This window comes from Pezoporus flaviventris, unplaced genomic scaffold (genome assembly GCF_033815535.1).
Source record: "Pezoporus flaviventris isolate CSIRO_AGI_PZ_B2104156 unplaced genomic scaffold, CSIRO_AGI_Pfla_v1 ptg000031l, whole genome shotgun sequence".
Taxonomy (NCBI): Eukaryota; Metazoa; Chordata; class Aves; order Psittaciformes; family Psittacidae; genus Pezoporus; species Pezoporus flaviventris.
In genome coordinates, this window is record NW_026892579.1 from 59,840,357 (window position 1) to 59,852,457 (window position 12,101).

Sequence of the window (12,101 nt, forward strand, 5' to 3'; positions counted from 1 at the left end):
GAGTAAGTAAGGCCCATAACCAAAAATGCTGAGCAGCACCTCAGCTGGTGTAAATTGTCATAGTTCCTCTGTGGAGCTGGAGACACTTTACACAACTGGAGGATTTGTTCCTCTGAATGTGCAGAAAGTCGACCTCCAATACATAAAATGTCCTTGCACACAGGAACGCACAGACTTTCTTTTGAGCTCCATGGGAAACTTGTGATTTCTCACTCCAGCCCCACAGGTGTGCTTCGCCTTTTATTGGTCAAGGTCGGTATTTGCAATAGTCCACTGGGTAACAGAGATGCCTTTTAAAGTTCCTTTCTAAGGTATATTCTAAACGTGTCTGGAAAAATTTACCTGCAGCTGGAATTGCACTGGGCAATCCGCACAGGTTTTCATTGCTCTTAGATGAATGCAGTACTATATGGCATCCACTGCTATGCTGAAGGGAGCATGAGGTTTAATTAGTCCCGATCGGCTCAGAGGCCAGGAATTTTCAGTAATTAACTTGCACCTAAACGTAATCATGCAGATGTATCCAAACCAATGTTGTGATGGAGACGGGCAGGACTAGGGCCTGGCTGTCAAGTGACCGCCAGCTGGGCCATTTGTCATCACACAGAGAGCTGTGAGAAAAGAGAAGACGAAAGACTTTGTGCCACAGAGCCACAGCGGAGGGACAGTGGTCACCTTTGGATTTCCTGGACTGAAGAGAAGCTTTGAACACAGTCAGAGGTCGAAGAAATCAGAACTGCAAGGTTTCCAGAGGAAAACCTTTCCTACACCAGCTAAAATGAATCTGCACAGTGAATGGGTTACAGGACAAGAAAGGTGCAACGGGGGGATACGCAGTGACCCCAGCCATTTAATATGATGTGGTTTCCTGTAGTGGGAGTGTTTTGGACACAGTGAAGTTTGTGGTAGTGGATACATGAAAGCAGGCTGAAGATCTAAATCTGGAGCTTTTCATTCATTTCTCTGTAGCTGTCACTACTTAAGACCTTCAGCTCTAGACCTTGTTCTATCACAAAAAGAGAGTCAGTCACAGAACACAGGATATAGTGGTCTGACCTGAAGTCGAAGGGCAGCCTTGTATGAGCTGAAAATGACTCCCTCCTCTCCAGGAAGAGTCAAGGCTTGCACAGCCCCCATATCATGATACCAAAGAATGAAACTTTTTTGTAGCGCTTTGTAGCATTATATACTCTCCCAGTATCAGAGGGAATATTTCTAATAATCTTGCTTAATGGTCCACACACAGAAGTATTTTGTTATTTCTGTCCAGGGAGTTTAGTCAACACACTCCTCCAGCACTCCTTTTAGGTTGGCTGAGGGAACTCTGCAGGGTAAAATACAAACCTATGCAAAAAATTCACCCTGCTCTATTAAGCTCACTGAGATAACCTTGTTCTAACTCCTACACAGCCTCAGCCGTAACAACTCAACCAGTAAAACTTGCAGTTCTGTGTAGCAATGCTTGCCGAGTCACAAGTAATTGTGTGTACCAAGAACTCCCCACCTGACTTTTAATGCAAATCTTTCAAAACAGCAGCCAGCAGAGCTTGCAACTCCTGCTTTCAGCTTTGCTCCAGGCTTCAAGGTATTCACTGTTTTCTTATGTTTCCCCCCCAAGTGCAATCATTCCATTTCTCAGTATAGCGATTATTCTTAAGAACAATGTATTGTGGCAGGATGAGCACCATCCATGCACTACAAACACAAGTACCTATCACCACTCTACTGGTCCCACAGGCTCCAGGTAACACGATGGACGTTAACTGACTTCACCAGGGCTGTGACTGGGCATGAGAAAAGAGACTGCATTAACGGACCTCTGGCCAGTATCACAGGTTTTGTTGCCTGCATGACTGAGAGAAAAGGACAGTTCAGAGTTTAGAGATGAGTTTTTAATGGAAGACTTCAGGAAGCAAAAGAATATATTGCTCATGGGTGACAAAAAATGCTTCCTTGTCTATGAAGCAGCACAGCAAAAAGTGCAAAGAGAGGAAAAAGGCACAGAAGAAACCTATAAGAAAGAAGAATGGGAAAAGCAGCTGGCTAAATTGAGTGAAGATAAATGGCAGCAGAACTTCACGTAATAGATTTCACAGGGTTTTTAATAGCTTGAATTTCTTACAGCAGGCAGTCGAAAATCAAGGAAGCTGCTGGCTGGTGGAGACAAGGTGGCACTGGCAAGCAGCGTTCTAGATGGAAGGGAGGAAGTGGGGAGATTTTGCAGACATCATCTGTCAAGAATAGAGATGATCATAACAGTTTGTGTGAAAAAAAAAGATCATGATAGCCACCATGTTAGGAAGACAGGCAGGAGAAAGAGGCAACAAAATGGGAGAAATGATGGTCTAGGAGACAGTCCAGGAGACAAGAAGTGTAACAGAACTGACAGAGGAAAATAGGATCAGAAAATCAGTAAGAAGTGGTAAATACCTAACCTTAAGAAGTCAAGCCAATACTGAAGTGCCAGCTGGACGTGAAGAAGCAGATGGTTATGAAACTCCAGGCAAGAGCATTACTGGTAGAGAAAGCGAGTGAGTGACTGGCAGAGAAGGGCAAGTGCATCCAGGATTCTCTCATGGCTACCTCTGTGAGGCAATGGGGAGACCAAGTAGCAAAGGAAGGCACAAAAAATACAGGCAATGTCATGGAGGGTGCATCTCCAAGCAAATTGGGATTGAGAAAAAGAGAGAATTACAGAAGCAAAGTCTTGGGAGGGATCTTGGTCAGGGAAGAGAACGACAAAGATTGTCCTCAGATCAAGCCATGTACAGGAACCGAAGAAGCTACAGCTTCAGAAGCTACTTAGAAGTGGGAAGAAGCAGCAGCTTCTGAGAATGTGGAGACGAGAGACATGAAGAAATCAGTGGGTTTTTTCAAGGGAGACTGAATTAAAGGAATTTCATTCTTTCAAGAGCAAGAGCATGCTTGAAGGCAGAGGGTCTAGAAAACAGTGCCTAAAAATACACAAGCACAGAAGAATGGAGAGATAACAGAAGACAGACAACTTGCGCTTGAAAGACATGACAGAGTATAAAAAGAAGGGAGCTAAGATGTGGGGAGGACAATACAAGAGGAAGCTGGGATCTTACCTGGGCTTATTCACTCTGTCCCTTAAAAAGACAACTAGATCCTGTCAGGAGAAGGACGAAGGTTAGCAGAAAAACACCATTTTATTAGTCATGAGCAAACACAGAGGGTTTGAAGCTCCCAGCCCAGTATGAACATCTGTATGAGAGGCAGTTCAGACTCTGGAAGAAGTCCTGACCCTATTAAAGTCAATGACAAAACTCCTGTTGCCTTCAACAGAGCCAAAATTTCACCTTGTGTCTATGGCCATTCCACTGAGACTTCCAACATGAATGCCAATTAGTGCCAGTTTCAAAGGTGACATTTGTGACACGGATACGCGCTCCACTGGGAGATGAGCTAAGATTATCAAATTGAGTTTGCATAGACCAGTAAAGGCAAGTGTGACATTCCCTGTCCTAACAATCAACTGAGGCAAACAGATACACACACAGAGAAATAGCTGGGAATTTGAATGCTTCCAAAGCCTGCTAAAAATGGCATCGTTATTGATTTAAAGAAAAATAAATAAATAAATGGGATTAGTAATTCAGCCGGTGTGTGGCAGGTCTAAATGAATCAATTAGCATGTTAAAAGACATGCATAAAATAATGCTTAATTAAAAACAAAATTTGGGGGGGGGGGAAGGAACTTTAAAGGGTAAATTGTCTCATATTTTAAATTGAATGAATACTACCTGAGGATAGCAGATTACTATTTAGAGGCTTTCAGGTGCCAAATTTATGTGACTGCCACTGTTAGCACATTCAGATTAATAGTTCAACAGTAATTGGGATATTAAACAGAATGTGTAATTTTGAATATTTTACCTAATACTGGGTTGATCTAAGATGTAAGCAGACTGGGTACCGCAGTACCCAAAACAGTTACCTTTTTTGCTTAATTTGCATGTTGATGTTCTACATGCCTAGATCAAAACCCATGCAGTCACTCTATGATTTAATACACAGTATCAATTCAATCTCCAGATAACAGTGAACACCTCCCATTTTATAAGCCTTTGCAATACACCAGTTTTACAAGTGTCTCTATGGTGAATCACTCCTGTGGTTTCCAATACTACTATCCCATTAATGAGGGTAAATCTGGGCTAATCCAGTGCAGATTGTCTCACTGTTGTGTCCTGCCTGAGTTTTATGTAGATCAGAATCTCTCCTAATGTGACTGTTTCCAATTCTCCATTCTGTTCTATTATTTTCATATAAACATTTAATCTACACTGTTTAGACCAATATAATAATGGCTTAAAGGTGTAAGGGAAAACCACAATCACATACAAACTACAATAATAAATGCTGGGTAGCAGGTAAGACACATTTCAACCCCTAAGAGACTGCCACTTAAAGGCAAATCTGTATCTCATTCTAAGCCAGGTTCTGAATAAATATATGATCCTATCAGGAAGTCACCACATTGCTTATGAAATGCGCATGTACAGATGCAGCCATCATCTCTGAGCAGCTGACAGTGTGCTCAGAGGAGACCAAGGCTGGTATATAGCAGGAGGGTTGCAAATCCATCCTGAAAGAGCACTGGCAGCTCTGCATGTGGAAGCTTGCACATCACCTGCTCACACTGTACTTAGCCCTAGGAAATGCACTAAATCTTTTCACGTTATACATGCCAAATTCATCAACAGCTTTAAGAGAGAAAGAAAGACATAGATCATTTTTTAACTGTTCCCATTACGTATGAGAAAAGAAAAATTAGAATGTGTAGCACAGCGTAAACTCACTGTTCTTCTGCCACTGTGTGGAACAAGGCTTGCTCAACACCTCAGTACCTTTAAATGTGTGCCTATTAGATGAGCAATCCCAGATGAAATGAAATGAGCAATCAGGCTTTCTCAACCTGCATCGCACTGCCCAGATGGGCTCTGCTTTTGCTCAGCATGTAGCTCTCCCCTGATTTCAACTGCAGTCTTGTGCACACATCACAGGTAGAATACACTTGATTGGTTTGATATCATAGCGGTGTCAAAGGGCACAATCCCAACATGCTGAACATGAGCTACCCAAGTGCCTGACGTTAGGCTCTGAGTGACCGCACCAGTGTTGGAGAAAGAAAGCTGAGAAACAATAGTTTTTCATCCTAAAGCTGCAGACTAGGCAGGTTTTTATTATGGAGACACCAACTCATCCATTCCAGAAGAGGGGTGGAGGGGGGTGCTATGTGTATATGTGTTGAGTAAGGAGGAGATAGGTTTAATTAATCTTAAATGCCTTTGCAATTCAAGAATTGTAACCCTGGATCAGTTCCTGTACTAACATGATTAGCAAATATTGACTTTTGAGTACAATAATAATGTGTCATCTGAAACCCTTGATAAGTAACTTAAGTACTTCCTTAGCTTGCATCTTATTAAATTAGATGAGGTACGGTTGAGACACATTACACAAAGACATTGAAATGAGAAATCAGACCTAAAGATTTTAGCATTGATTAAGGAAAGTCAAAAGTTACAATAAAGATGAAACTCTGTGGCCTGTATTCTGATCCCCATCCTTCGCTGTGAGTACAGATCACCTCACTCTAATGCTCCTACTGATGCTAGGGAGCCATTCCAAATTTGTTTCACTATTTACTAACATGGATGTGTTTTCTTTGGAGTTCTTTGGAGTGGGGTGAAGTCGCTATTTTCTGTTCTTGCAATACCGTAGTTCTTATACTTGTAACAAGGGTAAACATTTGCTATTTGTGACTTTTTGACATGCAATCCATCATTCGATTATGTCTGATGGCCACATGATGTCAGTTTTATGGAAGGTTAACTGGCACAGGTTTTGAGCTTTTGAAGTTAATGTAAGGGAGAACGAGGAAGGCGTCACACTTGTGTGTCTGTGAATATGGTAAGTATAATGTACTCAAATCTGTTCATGAGGTTTAGTTTAAAAATGTGTACAGCAGCTCAACCAAGAAAGGAGTTAAAAGATGTGATACTCCTCAGATGCAACCTGACAAATCTTGCTTTATTGATTAGTTTTCAAAGGCAGTGCAGTGAGAGCACTACACTTACAATAGACTGGAATGAGGAGAAGGGGGGGAGAAAAAAAGCTCCAAATGTCATCAAAGCAAATGGTCTGTGAATGTTGCTTCAAAGCTAGTCATTAGTTGCCAGGGTATTTTGCCACAAACCTTGTAAAGAGGTTTTCCTGGAGGGGAAGGTATGACAAAATGCACTTCTTGGCAAGATGACTTCTGCTTAAATAGCAGGACACATTAATTCTTGCTTGATACATAAAATTAATTAGAGGATTAACATCCTTTATGAAATTTTGCCAGAGATTTTTTCCTTTTTACCAGGAATAGACCCCAGGCCTTTTCTGTACTCTAATGAAATTGCAAATTGACTTGTGTTCAAATGATGCTTGACTAAAATGAATAATTAAAAATGTATTGCTAACAATGAGATGGGTCAGCTGATCTTTTCAAGGATTAATTAGTTTCAAGAACCATCTTTCTTATGTAACACAGTAAAGGCCAATGCCAGCACACCTTTTTTTCATGCAGTATTCCCCTTGAAGTCAATGGACCCATTCTGTTCCCAATTATTCAAGGTTTTATTCCAGATTCAATCTGTTTAGAGTGGGCTTTCCTTTACGGTAATTCAGAGAGGAGCTACGCCTGAAGGAGTTGAGCTGTTATTTTATCTACAAGTCAATGAGCCCAATTCCTCTCTTTATTAGGGTCTGATCCAAAACCACACTGAACCAGTGGGAGTCTCCTGTTCGTCTTCATTAGGCTTTGCATCAAGGCCAGAAAAGCGCATTACCGTAAGCCCCAAATACCTTTACAGAGGTGAACAATATAGCATCAGTGTAAGATCTCTGTGACTGCAAAAGGAATCAGGATTCCATTTTCCATAGGGCAACAAGTGGATAAATGGGGAAAAGCTAAGACTAAAGGGAATAAGAAAGCCTGTGTGTGTATGTGCGCATGCTGGCCCATAAAATGTTGAGATTTGCTGCTTTCCAACATGAATAAGGAGGTTCAGAATCTAGGAAAAATGACTCAACATAAAGTTTTCAGAAGCAGATCAGGAATCTAATTCTCAGATTTTTCTCAAGTTTCAGGTATTTCATTTCCCAAAGCACCTATGTGCAGTTCCTTAGTTTCCATTTTCACAGGTGCCTTGAAAATCCCACTGAAGGCCGGTCTGTTTCTTTACACGCCTTTGAAAATTGGCTGTAAGTCCCCATTTTCAAGAGTGACTTGCATATTGTGGCATCTGACTCTGGCTGAAAGCCACACAAAGCAACATTTGGAGGTTAAGAGCAAAAAGCTGGGTAAAACTGCCCTACTACTGTGATTCTATCCCGTTTTGGTATTTGAGTTAGTTCATTTAGGGCTGATGGGGGTATATTTGCACATGCCGCGCAGAAGTTTTCTGGGGTACTTTGAAAACTTAACTGTTAGCTTCATGTAAGGTGAGATTTAGGGAGGCACAAAAGGTGCAAAGGGAGCTGGTGATTAGAGCTGAAGACCCAACTGGTAACTTGCTGCTGAAAATCTCTTTCACTGATCTTTCACTTTTAAAATATGAAATGTCTGAGTTGCTTCCCCAGTGTGTGCAAATCAGCGTGCTCCACTTTCGAAATTCCTTAATCACCTCGTGTGTTTGTAAAAGGTCCCTTTCTGCAATGAGAATTTTAAAGAAGGAAACCTAACATTCAATTTCAGTGTTTTCTCAAAACACTTTCTAATTCTCAAAACGCTTATTTCTACTTGCACGTTTCTGAGTTCCTGTCTCCGATGGATTTTTCAGATGTGTTTTATGTTGTGTTATGATGTTTCTAATTTGGGTGATGAAAGGTTAAAAGATATGCCTGTATGAAATTACCCAATGACTCTTGTGAACTAACATCGTATCTTATTGAGTATGATCACTCTGTCATTTGCTTTGGCTACAGTAAAGCTTTCAGATACAGTAGGAATAAACTGGGATCCCCGGAGCCTACTGTAGAATTTGAAGGGGGGCAAAAAGACATAGTTTCCTTGCCTAAGACTTTCTAGTCATGTGTAAAGAGACGATGCTCTGGAAAATGTTGTTTTTCTTTGGCCGCCCTTTAGTCAGATCTTCTCACTGCTGGCATTGTGCAGAGTCAGCTTAAAAGGTGTATTTAGCATTGAGGGATTTGGTAAATACTGCTTTATTGTGCTCGTACTCCCTACAGGGCATTCTGAAGAGATGAATAATAAGTGTGAACAGGAAGAGCAAGTTTCCAGTCCTGTCAAATTAATTAGAGCAGCGTAGAATGAAGTGAGCTTTGCCATTAGGTAGGTTGAAAACAGGCAAAGGGACTCACTCGGGCATATACAAAAATGTTACCCCACTACTATTATTATTGTTTTCTTTTGAATCAGATATAAAATGTAGCTATGTTTTGTTATCCACAACAAAACCTCTCTCAAATACTGGGCATATAAATAAAATGGAGCTGGATATGCAGAGCTACCCCCCTGCTGTGGCAAAAGCAAAACTTGCCAAGCGATGACGCTGCCCTTATAGCTGCTGTTGGAGAAGTGTTTCCTTACAGCTTTAAGGGAATTAGTGACACCCCAGCTCAATGTCATTTAAGTCCGTAAAGATGCTTTACAGTTTGACTCAGCTCCCAGCTGTAAAACTGCCCCTCCAGTTTGCCAGCCGCCTGCTTCATAATTTTCTGAGACTTGCATTTTTCCTCATAGCAGCCCAAAAAAGCCATTCTTGGTGTCATACTTGGGCTCTAGTTTGTGTCTTTTCCTAAAGTCTTTTCAAACAGCCATCAACCTAGGAGGTAAAAAAGGGTCTGATCCAAATCCTGCTTGAGTCAGTGGAAAAGATTCCTGCTGAATGAAGTGAGGGCTGGATGAGATCAGTAGACCCTATTTTTTCATTCCCTGCCTAGACAGGAGCGATCTCTATTGTCCATTTCCAAGCTCTGGTAAGAAATGACTCAAACTCTGAGGCTACTGCTTCTCTTGAAAACTACTCCCTAGACTAAACACATCATCTGACAAGAAAATTATCCTCCCTCTCCCCTTTATCAGAACCCACCCTCTTTACTTCATTCCTCTGGAAAGCCTTAATTCTGATTCTCCTTCCATTGTGTCTCCCCATTTCAAGTGATAATTAAGCATGTAACATATTTCTCCTGCACTTTGCATTTGTTCTTATTGAGGTGCTTTCATACTTCCTTCTAACTAAGCCCTTCCAATTCTTTGAGTATTTTATTACTCTTCCGTGACTTCAATACATAAACCTTCTTTCTCTCACTCACCTTCATATGATGTCTAGAGATATGAACTACCTTACCATAGCATGCTACAGCAGCTATCCCTATGGATGAGAATATTTGGGTGGGATTCATTTGATCCTTGGTGTTAGTCACCCTGGACTACCTTTCAGCTGATGGAGGAGTGGGGAGGGAAGACAACTGCAGGGCCTAATTATATCATCCTAAAGCAGAGGTTTAAAACAGCTCTGACTGTGTCCTAAAGTGTGTGTTTCTCTACTAGGAGACCCCTGCAGGGGTCTAGAAAGGCTGGTGTGGCTGTGAAGGCATCTCCCATGGACATCTCCCATTATGTGATGTGAGTCACCCTTGGAAATGTGCAGCTGGAAATGTTGTGCAGAGTGGCTTTGAAAGGGAACAAATGCCATGTCTAACCGAATAAAGCTGTTCTGCAAAACTTCTTCCACTAACTTCTTACCCGTGGAGGCTAACAAAAATGAAGCATTTTTATAACCTTGGAAGTTCCCACTTTGATGTTTTTAGAATGGAAAGTTGTGGTTGCTGCTGCTGTTTGTGTTGAAAAGTGTTACAATGAAGATGCACCAGATTTCTAAAGTGGATTAACAAAAATTATGCTGAAACATGAATGAAGTGTCTCAGTGGTCCCTGCATTCCATCCCCAGTTTAGCCTTAGGTTTCTTTTTCTAATTTGGGTTTTCACAGAGAATTTCAAACTTCTTATGCTCAGCCTGCTTCAGGACAAAATCACACTTTAAATGGGGGGGTTTCCAGCTAAATTGAGATAGGAGAGTTAGCTCCTGCTCCCTTCTGTTCTTCATAAACAGCTTTCCTCAAGCTGTGTTTCTGTTTCTCTCTTTTACAGAACAGATACGGGAATAGAATACGGGAATACTTCAGATTTTGCTCCACTTGCCCTATTTTTCCAAAGCTGCAATTTAGATGTCGCTGTTGGCCTCTGATAAGCACAGCTTGTTCTCCAGCTCTCCATGTACCCCGTTTGACCACGAGGGTGTGGAGAGTGACACAGAAGGTCAAGGAGAAAATCTCATCCTTACACTTTTTGGTCCAAAATTCATCTGATATGAATCAGCACAGCTCAGCTGACTATTGCTTTGCTCCTGTGAAGAACTCAGAACTCGCTATGGTACATTTCTGTGCCATATAAAGCCAAGGAGAAGGCATATCACTGAATGTTCTCTCCTTTTTAGGGTGGATGCAGTGGCACAGGAGTCAAAAATACCAGCTTGTTGAAAGAAAACATGATGAAGAGTGCCTCAAACCCATGACATTCCTGCAAGCAGGCTGTTACAACTGATTTTCTTTCAGCTCCCTAGCTTCAATTTTTGGCAGCCGCTTTAGAGAAGCCAAGGGCGTCCTGCTCTAGGACCTACAGAAGGAAGATGGTCCACAAAGGGAATAGTTTCGGCACTGGGGACAATAAGTGGTCTGGGGCCTGAGACTTAGAGACAGACACTCCCTTCTCCTTTTGAGAGAATTTCAAAACGCTTTGGTTTTCATTCAAATTAGAAAAACTCAACCATTTTACAATTGCAAAACCCTCCATAAAACTGAACGATCTTTCTCCCCACAGCTCCATCTGAAACAGATGGAAATTTCTTCAGTGAAGTGACCACTTAATTGAAAATATGTGATACCAAATTAATACCATTTCAGCAAGTACTGGGAAGACAAATGAAGATTGTCCATCCTTCTCTAGGTGTCTCAGACAACTACCTATTGCTTTTTTAAGGTGTCTGGCGGATGGGAAGTCATTTAAACGATGCTTGTTGGCTCCCAAACAGAAGAAATAAATGAACACAAAAGAGCAAGATTTCAATTAAAGTTCATCATGTAAAACAGGCCTCATGCCTTCCCTGACCACAGAGATTAGCTTTTGTGTCTGGAATTGCATTTCATAAACCTCCTCCCTCGACACGGAACATCTGCTCCCTTTAGGACTATTGTTTTACACCCATAAATAAAACATAAAATTATATTTTTGTCACTCTTCAGGCCAGATCTTCAGCTGGCATAAATCAATGGCAAGCAGTCAACCTCAGCAGAGCTCTGCTGACTTAACCCAAATGAGGATCTGGCCCTTGACGCTTTGGTGCTGAAGAAAATAATGGGTCTGGGCAGAGAGTGTGGGACATTGTTTATCAAAGAATGTGTGTGAAACTACATGGAGCAAGTAACCATAAAGCATGATTGATCTCTCCAGCATATTTTAACACTTTTTTTTTTGAGTGTTTACTGAAACCTTTTAGGTAGTGCAGTCTTCTCAGATATCATTTTATATTTGAAAAGCTTTCTAATTCATCATGAAAAGTTACGTGTCGCTCCAATGAACCTCTAGCTTCAATTACTTGCTGTGCAAATGGTTGGCCTGCATTTTGACCAATGTTTATGGTGCTTGGCAATTTTTCAGTAGCTACTTTACCCTGATATGATTAATTTCTTGCATAATATGAGGTTTTGCATGTGTGGAGCTGAAATAATCCTACTAGGCAGAAGAGAAATAAAAGAGCTTGTGTATTTCAGCTTTGAAAACATCTGAAACATAACATCACAATTTTAAGCGTGCCAATGATAATACAAGTTAGCCATGGATGAAGACGACCACAAGAGACATGAAGTTCCTGATGGGATTCAGCAGCATGAAAGTCATTACTTGGCTAGTAAGGTCAGCATACTAGATCATAGCTGGGCAGCCCCAGAAGCAGGGAAGCAAGAGACAAGCCTGGAGCTCATCGTACGTGACTGCAGCGGTACAAGAA

General features: G+C 41.4%; 1 long non-coding RNA gene across 2 annotated transcripts in view; it reads right to left on the minus strand.

The window, feature by feature from the left end:
- The window catches only part of LOC133273254 (uncharacterized), a 52,176-nt gene that overhangs the window by 6,350 nt on the left and 33,725 nt on the right, over window positions 1-12,101 (minus strand). For both annotated transcript variants that reach the window (XR_009744702.1, XR_009744701.1), the window contains exon 4: window positions 343-499. This is a non-coding gene — a long non-coding RNA (uncharacterized LOC133273254). The remainder of the gene's footprint in view (window positions 1-342; window positions 500-12,101) is intronic.